General features: G+C 45.4%; 1 long non-coding RNA gene across 1 annotated transcript in view; it reads right to left on the reverse strand.

Annotated features, from left to right (window-relative positions):
- Nucleotides 1–10,814: 10,814 nt before the first annotated feature.
- Nucleotides 10,815–12,203, reverse strand: part of LOC144942000 (uncharacterized) — a 65,290-nt gene continuing 63,901 nt past the window's right edge. The window contains exon 3 of the long non-coding RNA XR_013639305.1: nucleotides 10,815–11,052. This is a non-coding gene — a long non-coding RNA (uncharacterized LOC144942000). The remainder of the gene's footprint in view (nucleotides 11,053–12,203) is intronic.

Consider the following 12,203-nt stretch of genomic DNA (forward strand, 5'->3'; position numbering starts at 1 on the left):
TAACACATGGCTGACGATATAACAGTGTATATGTGCGTGTGATATGTTCAATGGGATGTTTACACACACACACATACACGTATAAATGTATTCACACTGTACTCAAAGTGCACACGTCCTCATCAAATATCTGCAGCTAAGCAGAAGTTGAGTGGATAGTTCTTGGATGAGTGTCCGCGATGCATAACGAGTCTACATTGTGGGCAACGGGGGCTTCTAAGTTCCCCATTTTCGTTAACCCAGACTGACTGGCGTGGTGAAATATAATTGTAAAAAAAAAACTCTCACGACCCACGTGGCGTGGGAAGGCTCTCAGAGGACGTTACATATCCATATTATCTCACTGCTACATTCCGGTGTATAACTCATAGATGTGCATATGCAGTACGTAGCACTAAATGTAGTGGAGCTCAATGATATTGGCAGCCCTGAACCAGTGGTGGGCATTCTATAATAAAAAGAAAATGTTTTACCAGGTAAGGCCCACTGAGCTATGTAGCTGTTTTTCAGAAGGCACCTGGCCACAAATGAGAGCTCAACAAATGTTGCTCATCGTGGGGAAATGCGTAGCAGCCAATAACTCTAATTGCGCGCTTCTAAACGTGGAGGGAAAACCCGGAGGACCCGGAGAAAAATCCACGCGATCACGGGAAAAACATGGAAACTCCAAATAGACAGCAGGCGTCAGGGACGGGATAGAACCCACAACCTCCTGTATACCAGGCGAGGGAGTTAACACCGCACCACCGCGCCATAGCAATGGCAGTATCCATAACACATCACACATCACAGCGGTATTATAATAGCGGAAAGGAGTGCTGGAGCCCATATTAAAATTAAATCTTGCACTTTCAGCAAGATGCTCTTGAATATTTAATGCAATTACAAATGCAATATTTTAAATTAGCAGATGCCTCATACATTTTAAATGGTACTGTATGTGTGCCTACTAAGCAGACTAATGACATGATCCAACCGATTGACAAGAGCGAGTGCGCTGTGACGGGATGCGTCGCTCGAAATGACGAATGATGTCCAATGGTGACTAATAACGGAATGACAGCCCAGGAATGGAAAGGGTCCGAGAGAGAGCACGCCCACCTCAAGAGATTCAGCCATGAAATCATTTCACACGGAGGTGCTGGGTGGATTGTTACATCACAGGCTCGCGAGAGGTGGCGGCGGGCGTGGGGACGTGTTCATCCAGCAGTGGATTGATCATGGTTGATGATGATGACGTGTTCGAGTGCAATGATTAGCATGCATTATCCTATTTGCATGCGGTCTATGGAGCAATTGAGATAAATGTATATTGAACATATGGGCACAGTTCACTTATGTTTCCATCTGCTCGAAGTCACGACCGTCTACAACTAGCGACGGACACACGACCGCTCGCTCGTTGACTACGGTCTGCATTTTGACAATGTATTCATGCAATGTCAGTGTAGATGTTCAATTCTTGTAAATGTTTATTATCATTTATAAATAACTTACTTTGTTTCAGTGATGGTGAATAATTAGCTGCGGTTGTTCGATATTACAATCACGTTGGGATCTGAGCCAAGAAAGCATTAGCTAATGCAAAGGGTGTCATGTTTACACGCGGTGAGAATGCGAGGTCGCTCGAGCAAAAGAATGAAGCAACAACACACACACACACCTGAAGGGCAGATTGCATTTGTATTACACAGCCATATCTCTCCAGGGACTACGAAAAGGTGTGGACAAGTGTCCGTAAAATGTGACATTCTCAATAGTTGATCGCGGCATCCTTTAACCGTTGTGTCAGTGGTCCGGCCAGGTGTCACCTTTGTGAAAGTTTCACAGCTCGCAGATTGAACGTACGCACGCACGTACGTTGAACTTCTTTCACACCGGACGTCACTAACCGCGCTAATCCCAAGGTGCGGGGGGATAGACAAAACTAAACACAAAAAGCAATTCTAAATACATTCTGTGGTTAATTCGGCAAAGTCACGTAGATAAGAAAAAATAAAAGGTAATGAAATAAAAACTACGACGTTTCGATCACAACACAAGGGACGTGACTTTACCGAAAGAGCCAACGACTATGAATTCCTGCAGACACGAAAGTTTGAAGTCAAAATTAGTTTTTAATTTCGATTTAAAAGCGCATGGCTCGAGTGGCTTCCTAATGTCGGAAGGGAGAGCGTTCCAGACGGACGCAGAAGCGCATCTGAAAGCGCCACGCGATGCGGTGGCCGTCTTTGGCCGATGACCGGAGTTCCCGGGATCGTTTATGCTTCTGGACGAGATCATTTACGTCAATCGCTTCGCGTGCAATGGAGTTTGCCATGGATTGATGTAAGATGTTGAGAGCAGGCGGAAGAGATAGCTAAAGCAGTGAATAAAAATAGGGGGTGAAAAAAACACAGCTGACCGTCGATGCTGTTGTGAAAGCAAAACGTGGAAACGGGGCAGCACACATCACGATGACACGTGGCTGACGTAGAGATGAGAGACCGAGACAAGGGGAAGGGAGACACAAAAAACACAGAGGAGAGACGGGGGGAAGAGATGGCAACACAACAAAGTTTTGGGGGGCCACGACTGGAGGGAATGTAGGGAATGGAAAATGATGGGGGGGGGGGGCGAGGGGGCGTTTCCCTAGCCGCGAGAAGTTACATGCCTACACAATAATAAAAAGCAATCTTTAAAAAAAAACAGAATAGTCAAAAAACATTCGCATGCAATTATCAGCACAATCAGCAAGATATCACTTTCGGGAGCTAATGTAGCACACATTCACTGCTGTTAGGGTACGTTTAGATAAGGTTGTGAATACAACCTCCCATTGAGGGTTAATTGGTATCTAACCTAATTATAGATTAAGTTCAAGGGAGCAGCACCCAGTGAGGGCAACTTAATCCATGGTCAGAGGGGAATGCGATTCATTGACGAATCAGAGCACTTCATGGCACGTAACGTCTTTTTTTCAAAGTGACGCTATTTTAAAATACTTATTGCGATATAAACGATAACATGCATTATACTGTACTGGATGTGAACAATAATCATTAAATATCAATTCATATATATTTTGTCTCGGGTATAATTCAATCACTATGGCCCATCGATCTTGTTAATCAGACACCGGATGAAGTACATGTGTAGTGAGCAAAAAGGTAATATTGTTGTAAACGTACCCCCCCCCCCCACCCAAATGGTACATTCTACAACTTATTACACTGTATATGTGTTGTGCAATCAATGCTGACTATTTCATGTGTGAGCAGAGGTGAAGGGCTAGTTCATTTTTTTTTCTGAAGGGGGGGGGGGTCTTTATTGGATCATTTTGGAGAGCCGCCTTTTGTTTTTTTGCCCATTCGCTGTATACGTCCCTGCAGGCTCCCACCTTCTTAATCTGCCACGACCAGTGAGTGACTAATAACCAGAGGTGGGACAAAGTCATTGTTATGCAAGTCCAAGTCGAGTCGCAAGTCATCAAATTCATGACTCGAGTCTGACTCGAGTCCAAGTCACATGACTCGAGTCCACATCTCAGAGGTGGGACAAAGTCATTGTTATGCAAGTCCAAGTCGAGTCGCAAGTCATCAAATTCATGACTCGAGTCTGACTCGAGTCCAAGTCACATGACTCGAGTCCACATCTCAGAGGTGGGACAAAGTCATTGTTATGCAAGTCCAAGTCGAGTCGCAAGTCATCAAATTCATGACTCGAGTCTGACTCGAGTCCAAGTCACATGACTCGAGTCCACATCTCATAGGTGGGACAAAGTCATTGTTATGCAAGTCCAAGTCGAGTCGCAAGTCATCAAATTCATGACTCGAGTCTGACTCGAGTCCAAGTCACATGACTCGAGTCCACATCTCATAGGTGGGACAAAGTCATTGTTATGCAAGTCCAAGTCGAGTCGCAAGTCATCAAATTCATGACTCGAGTCTGACTCGAGTCCAAGTCACATGACTCGAGTCCACATCTCATAGGTGGGACAAAGTCATTGTTATGCAAGTCCAAGTCGAGTCGCAAGTCATCAAATTCATGACTCGAGTCTGACTCGAGTCCAAGTCACATGACTCGAGTCCACATCTCATAGGTGGGACAAAGTCATTGTTATGCAAGTCCAAGTCGAGTCGCAAGTCATCAAATTCATGACTCGAGTCTGACTCGAGTCCAAGTCACATGACTCGAGTCCACATCTCATAGGTGGGACAAAGTCATTGTTATGCAAGTCCAAGTCGAGTCGCAAGTCATCAAATTCATGACTCGAGTCTGACTCGAGTCCAAGTCACATGACTCGAGTCCACATCTCATAGGTGGGACAAAGTCATTGTTATGCAAGTCCAAGTCGAGTCGCAAGTCATCAAATTCATGACTCGAGTCTGACTCGAGTCCAAGTCACATGACTCGAGTCCACATCTCATAGGTGGGACAAAGTCATTGTTATGCAAGTCCAAGTCGAGTCGCAAGTCATCAAATTCATGACTCGAGTCTGACTCGAGTCCAAGTCACATGACTCGAGTCCACACCTCTGCTAATAGCGCACAGCACGAGCGCTGTGCGTTGTGTTCTTTGCGTCGCTGTGTGTGGGGGGGGGGCTCTTTGAATGCCTTAGAATTCATTGGAAAATGCCTAAGGCTCGAAGAGCCACACACTAAGGTGAACAAAGCGGACAAAACGTGGCACACATCGATGTGGTGTCATCCACTTCTGGCGAGGGCAAGGCAGCGACGCTATTGAAGACAAACGGCGTTTCTGCTGCTTCCACGGGGAATGGGATCGTGAGCATGACTGCCAGCAATCGTACAGAGCCACTGGTGGCAAATCCACATCATTGCTTATTGCGGTGGACCGTGGGCAAACACCTTTCGTTCGGACGACCGCATATCCAACTTGCTGGGAAGAGAGGTGCAGGCGAATGTGGAAATGGTGGGATATATGAACAGACAGGGAGGGTTACATCTGTGCATAATACAGGTAGGAACCTCCTGGTTACACCAGCCCACAGGGGATTATTGTGTCCGTCGTGCAGGGAGGGGCTGGATGGATAGGGAGGGGCTGGGTGGGGAGGGGCTGGGTGGGGAGGGTGGGTGGGGCTGGGTGGGGAGGGGAGGGTTAGGAAGGGCTGGGTGCGGAGGGTGGGGCTGGGTGGGGAGGGGAGGGTTGGGAAGGGCTGGGTGGGGAGGGTGGGGGTGGATGGAGGGTAGGAGGGGTGGGGCTGGGTGGGGAGGGGCTGGTCACACCGTGGTGCCCTTATAAAACTCAACGTTTGACCTACTCACGCCGGCTTGTGCCCGCCCTCACAGTCGAGCATATTTGCGGAATACACCACGCCGCCGTTGCCCCTGGCCATTGACCGAGCAACCCAACGTTCCTACCAGCTCCCTCCGCAGGACAATGTGTTTGCTTCGCCGCGTTGTGGGTGGTCCCTTGTCCAGGGCAGATATGTGACGGTCGGATATGCGATATTGTAATAGGCTCATCTTATTCAGCGCAGAGCGATGGAATTGAAACGGACAAGTGTTCACTTCATAAATACACACAACATTGTTAAAATTGAAAATGCATAATTTCCCTATATATCTTTTATTTACAATAATGTTACCACTGCAGTGACGCAATGGTTAGCACGCTACACTATGAACCCAGTGACCTGAGTTTGATTCCTGACCATGGCTAACATCCGTAGCGAGTGATACCTGAACGGGGCTTGCTCCCTCCCCATCTTTAACAACTCGCACTAACCAGCGTGGTGAAGTATGGTCAAATAACCCCTTTGATTGGCATGGTGTGGGGAGACCTTTAGTAATGAATTGACAAAGGATTGTGAATTATTATAATTGTCACACATTATCCATTGCGTATGTGAAATGCTCCATCATGTTCAGAATTAAGGACCGGAACTTTCTATATTTCAATATTTCACATGGAGAATCCACTTGTGATGGAACAAGTCATTTTCAAGAGTGCCTATTGACGCATGGCAAACACGTAACGACACGTAAACAACATTTTACATTCACCACTTACACAGTAAGCGCGTGTAACAAAAAATCATGCCCAGTCAAAAAAAAAACGCATGAGAAAATAAATAAAACTCCTAAATAATTCAGCGGATAATGCGGAATGTACTCTGGCTGCCAACAGTTGCACATTACGTGCGACTGAGTTTTAATTGGAGATGTAAATCAGTCGAGATTGGTGGCGCAATGTTAGCGCACCTGGGGAGATCGTTCCCTAGCGTAGCCCTCTCTGTGTCTGAGCAGCAAGTGTGTCCGTCCGGGTATCACTCCAGCGACAGTTGCATTGTTGTGATGTTTGGACCGAAGACCGTGGTCATTGTCGGAGTAAATCGACAGTTCTAGATTTGAAGCTTTCGTGACTGCAAGGATTCATATTCTTAGGTGTTTTCGGTAAAGTCACGTAGGTAAAACATCATAATTAATACAAATAAAATAAAATAAAAATCACGACGTTTCGGAGGCAACACAAGTCTCCGTCATCAGGTGGGACCGTCACAGCCGGATTAGCTGCATCAAGTGATGCATCAAGTGATGCAGCTAATCCGGCTGTGACGGTCCCACCTGATGACGGAGACTTGTGTTGCCTCCGAAACGTCGTGATTTTTATTTTATTTTATTTTTATTAATTTTGATGTTTTACCTACGTGACTTTACCGAAAAAACCTAAGAATATAAATCGACAGTTACCAAGTTATGTATAGGGGGGGTAGAGGGAGGGGAAGAGCATTGAAATGTATGCATTTGTAGATCGTGGGTGGCCAGTGAGCCGAGCTTCTATTGGTGGAAGGAAAATCCACCGTCAGGTGCGTGGCAGTGACGCGCCCTATCGTTGCACTGCGAGATAAATCTGCATGGAGCATTGTAAAAGCCCTTTTCCAATTGTCCCACTCTCATCAAGTACGCACTCGCCTTGCCCAATCACCTAGATCGACCCCTGGACTAACACAGACAGAGAGAGAGACCCACAGACACGCACAGAGACCCACGGACACGCACAGAGACCCACAGACACACACAGAGACCCACAGACACACACAGAGACCCACAGACACGCACAGAGACCCACAGACACGCACAGAGACCCACAGAAACACACAGAGACCCACAGACACGCGCAGAGACCCACAGACACGCACAGAGACCCACAGACACGCACAGAGACCCACAGACACGCACAGAGACCCACAGACACGCACAGAGACCCACCGACACGCACAGAGACCCACAGACACGCACAGAGACCCACAGACACGCACAGAGACCCACAGAAACACACAGAGACCCACAGACACGCGCAGAGACCCACAGACACGCACAGAGACCCACAGACACGCACAGAAACCCACAGACACGCACAGAGACCCACAGACACGCACAGAGACCCACCGACACGCACAGAGACCCACAGACACGCACAGAGACCCACAGACACGCACAGAGACCCACAGACACGCACAGAGACCCACAGACACGCACAGAGACCCACCGACACGCACAGAGACCCACGGACACACACAGAGACCCACGGACACGCACAGAGACCCACAGACTCACACAGAGACCCACAGACACGCACAGAGACCCACCGACACGCACAGAGACCCACGGACACACACAGAGACCCACGGACACGCACAGAGACCCACAGACTCACACAGAGACCCACAGACACGCACAGAGACCCACAGACGGAGCCAAATTCCTGCAACTACCCCTCCTCCTCCTCAGATCTAGTGGGGGGGGGGGGGGGTCATTTATGAGTCCCTCGGTAGTTTCTTGCCATTTCCAGCCCTGTCCTTATCGAATGCGTTCAGCAACTCGCACAATAAACTTTGGGGTTTGGGCATTGTCAGCATTCTCTTCAGTGTCGAGTCCACTGCCCGGAATGCATTACAATGCGCGAGGGAATCAAAATGATGCTGAGAAAGAAATAAAAATGAAGCCAGTGATTGTTTTGGGATGTAAAACTTCATTAGTGACAACCTGGATCACTTTAGTGATTAGGAAACAATATGTGTGCTTTAATTGCACTCTCCAGAGCATTGGGGACATTGTTGCTGTATCGTGCCAGTGCAGGTCTCACATAATTACTTCTAATTCCAATATTCACAGCAAGTTTCACCACCCCCCACCCCCCTCAAGTAAATTTTTGCAATGATCGTGTAAATCATCTCATCCGTTCTTTTATTCGTGCATTTTTATAAAGTTACACCTTATCGCTTCAGCATATTTTTGCATTGTAGCGGTTAACATTTCGCTTACTCGGAATATATTGAATTCGATGTCAAATCCAGATTCATGTGTACACTTATGAATAGTAATGAAATTGTTAACTTTTGGAAAACATTTATTTTTAAGGAAATGTTCTTAAATATTAAGTCTCAAATTCACGTGCCATTAATGGGGCACTGAGGTAGTGAGATATTATCTCCCTCGCCTGATATGCAGGAGCTGATGGGTGCGACCCTGACGCCTGCATATATGAAGTCCATGTGTTGTCTTCTTGTGATCACGTGAAGTTTTCTCCAGGTCCTCCGGTTTTTCCCCTCCACGTTTAGATTATTTGGCTGCTATAAATTCCCACGTGATCATGTAAGAAACTTCGACGAGCTATCAGATGTGGCCAGGTCACCTCTGAAAAGAGCTAATAGGGCAGTGGGCTTTACCTTGTTATGAAACCAAATATATTTAGAAAATAATATGGAATATATATTGTTGGTTCGCATTCTTATTTTTTTATGGTGACGGTTTGTGAGCCAGTGGACGGCTCCAGGAGTGGCTTCATTGTGAATATCCGACAAGCGTCCAGCGAATGATAGAAGCCAGTAGTCGCGTTACCGTGTGGTCCATGGTTTGAGATTGGTGCCTGGAGTCACACCGTGGGTTATTAGAAATATAATTGGTGGTAGGAGATAGCCCAGTGATGTTTGTTAGAATTTCCTGAAAAATACATTTTATTAGAAATTAAACAAATATATATAATCACTAAAGCATGCTTGCCCCAGCGCCCAAGACGTCTTTAAACAAAGTTGATTGTAAGCATCTTCTTGGTTCTTTCGGTAAAGTCATGTAGAAGGGAAATAATAAAATAATAAAAATTAAACATAATAAAATACAATTTTCACGACGTTTCGGCCACAACGCAAGCAGCCGTCCTCAGGTGAAGGACAGGGCTGTCGGAAAGACAGCGTCTGAATGAACACCACCAAGCTGACGCTGTCTTTCCGACAGACCTGTTCTTCACCTGAGGACGGCTGCTTGCGTTGTGGCCGAAACGTCGTGAGAATTGTATTTTATTATGTTAAATTTTTATTATTTTATTATTTCCCTTCTACGTGAATTTACCGAAAGAACCAAGAAGATGAATCCCTGCAGTCACGAAAGCTTTAAATCGAAATTTGATTGTGAACATTTGAGCAGTCTGTTGATTAATTTAAATCCACGTTTCTGTTTTCACCGGGACAAGCAGTACAGGGGCAGAGTACGTACTGCCCCTTTGCCCCTTTCTGCTTAACCCCGTACGTGAGACAGGAGGTTTTAAAGCAGTTCAGGTCACAGTGTCTTCGCGCTCTATCGGTTAACCTGAGCTCGCGGTGAAAATTCGTGAAGATTCTCTGGCAGTAAAGTCACGTAGATAAAAAATGAAATAAATAAAAAGAAAACAATAAAAAGCATTATTTTTATTAATTTCATTTTTTACCTACGTGACTTTACCGAAAGAAGAGTATGAATCCTTGCAGTCACGAAAGCTTCAAATCTAGAATTCTCTGGCAGGTGCCAGTTTTCCCGCATAGGATGGCCTCTATTACAGACTGCTGTATTAATAATGCAGTAGAGCGATAATGGGTGAAGCAGTGGCACAGTGGTCAGTGCACCTCGCTATGAACCCGACGATCCGGCTTCATTACTTGACCACGGCAAACACCAGTCGTGAATACACTCTCAATCGGTCCTGGACTCAACAGCCCTATTCACCATCCGGCATTGACCACCGTGGTGGGGTATGGTCAAACAACCAGCCATGACTGACATCATGTGAAAGGCATTCATCCAACAGTGGATTAATAAAGATCTGTAAAATCATCTTCTTGGTTCTTTCGGTAAAGTCACGTAGAAGGGAAGTAATAAAATAATAAAAATAAAACATAATAAAATAATTCTCACGACGTTTCGGCCACGACTCTGTCTTCTCGACAGACCTGTTCTTCACCTGAGGACGGCTGTTTGCGTTGTGGCCGAAACGTCGTGAGAATTATTTTATTATGTTTTATTTTTATTATTTTATTACTTCCCTTCTACGTGACTTTACCGAAAGAACCAAGAAGATGAATCCCTGCAGTCACGAAAGCTCTAAATCGAGATCTGTAAAATGTATGATGTTTAATAATCTCGACTGAAGAGAAACTGATGCGACTGCGTGTTTTATAGCACACAGCCTTTTAGGTCGCCATGCATATCAATAAAAACGTGTATTTTAAATTCTAAATTAATTCTGTCGACATCGGAGAGAGGTGTTGTCGTCTCGAGAGACAGACGTTCGAGGAGGAAGTCACGTGCCAGCACAGTTTGCTTGCCCAGCCAATTAATTCAGCATCGCGTTCACATATTCATCAGCGGCGGTATGGAAATTTCGATTTAAAGCTTTCGTGACTGCAGGGATTCATATAATTCTCACGACGTTTCGGCCACAACGCAACCAGCGTTGTGGCCGAAACGTCGTGAGAATTATTTCATCATGTTTTATTTTTATTATTTTATTATTTCCATTCTACGTGACTTTACCGAAAGAACCAAGAGGTATGGACATTGTCAACCAAGCTCACAGCCCTGGCCATTGCGTGCGACACGAAGACCTAATTCGCTATCACGGATCGGTCGTCTTCTTGATGGCTAGACTAGAAAAATGTGTCCGTCATGGTGAGTGTGCGTGTGTGGTGTCTCCTGTTGTTCCGCTGGAGATTTGTATTTTTGCATTTCAAGCAGCAGGCAAGAAGGGTCACGTGGCGTGCCGGTAATATCTTCCATTTGCTGGGCCAGCGGTAATCTGCAAAGACAGTTATTTCCTTTTTATAAATATTTCATTTGTTTTTATGCTTGCTATTACGGTTTAGTGAAAAATACAATTTGCTTGGTTTCCCTGTATTTAAGCGTGATCACCACCACCGTTTCCGATTGCCATTGCAGACACGCAGCACCAAGCCAGCAGGGGTAACGATACGTAGTTGTTAACAATAGCGACACTGATTCACTTTCCAGGACATAAATGGATGGGGTTAGGATTATTATTTTTAGATTCAGCATTTTTATGACAGATGTATTTTACTCCACATGTTCAGATTTTAATATACTATTAAATATGAATAACTTTCCTTTGTGTGTACTGCATTTAATCGTTGAATTTTTTTTAAATATAAATAATGTAATTTAAAAAAATATATAGTAACGTTAATTTTCATATTGTTGTAGATCAAGCAACGGTAACGTCATAGAATATCAAAACAAAGTCAGGTGACGGAACCTTTGACAGGAGGGGCACACACGTGACACCGCAAAAGTGCTGTCGCTTCCTGTGATGCCAAGTTTTTGTACGCGCTTCAGATAGTATTATTCACAAACTGATGTTAGACGTGGGCAAGGAACGAACTTGAATCTCGCTGGGTTCATAGCGCGCAGAGCTTTTTACAAGTGCGCCACATCTTGTGGCTCAAACCAAAACGTGCGTTTGTGCAGATCATCCGAACGTTCGCATCTAGGTCCGGTTTTCAAATGTTTGGATGGACTCTTACTCTGTGATGCTAAAAGACCACGAGGTCGAGTGCAACTTGCGCATAGCCATTCACAGCAATCCCTTCTACCTCCTCCTCCTCCAGCAACGGACGCTCACTTCAGGCTGAGCTGACCCGAGCGAGGTACATTTTCAACGGCTATGAAGGAGGCAAGTTTGAGAGAGCCCATCACCAAAATGAACGTATTTCAGGTGGAGTTTTACCTGGGCCTTAAATCGCTCATTTCTGCTTCGGAGATCTTCGTGGAGGTACTCAAGGAATGCTCATATTGGGCTGTTTTTTTAAAAAAAGACGTCTCAATTCCAATCCACAGACTGTTACCCAATTGAGAACACATTGTACGAGTCATTACATAACTTTTATTTCACGTATAGCCTTCCATTGATTTTATATGCTGGCTTCAGTGTAT

This window comes from Lampetra fluviatilis, chromosome 26 (assembly GCF_964198595.1).
Source record: "Lampetra fluviatilis chromosome 26, kcLamFluv1.1, whole genome shotgun sequence".
In the NCBI taxonomy this organism is placed as follows: domain Eukaryota; kingdom Metazoa; phylum Chordata; class Hyperoartia; order Petromyzontiformes; family Petromyzontidae; genus Lampetra; species Lampetra fluviatilis.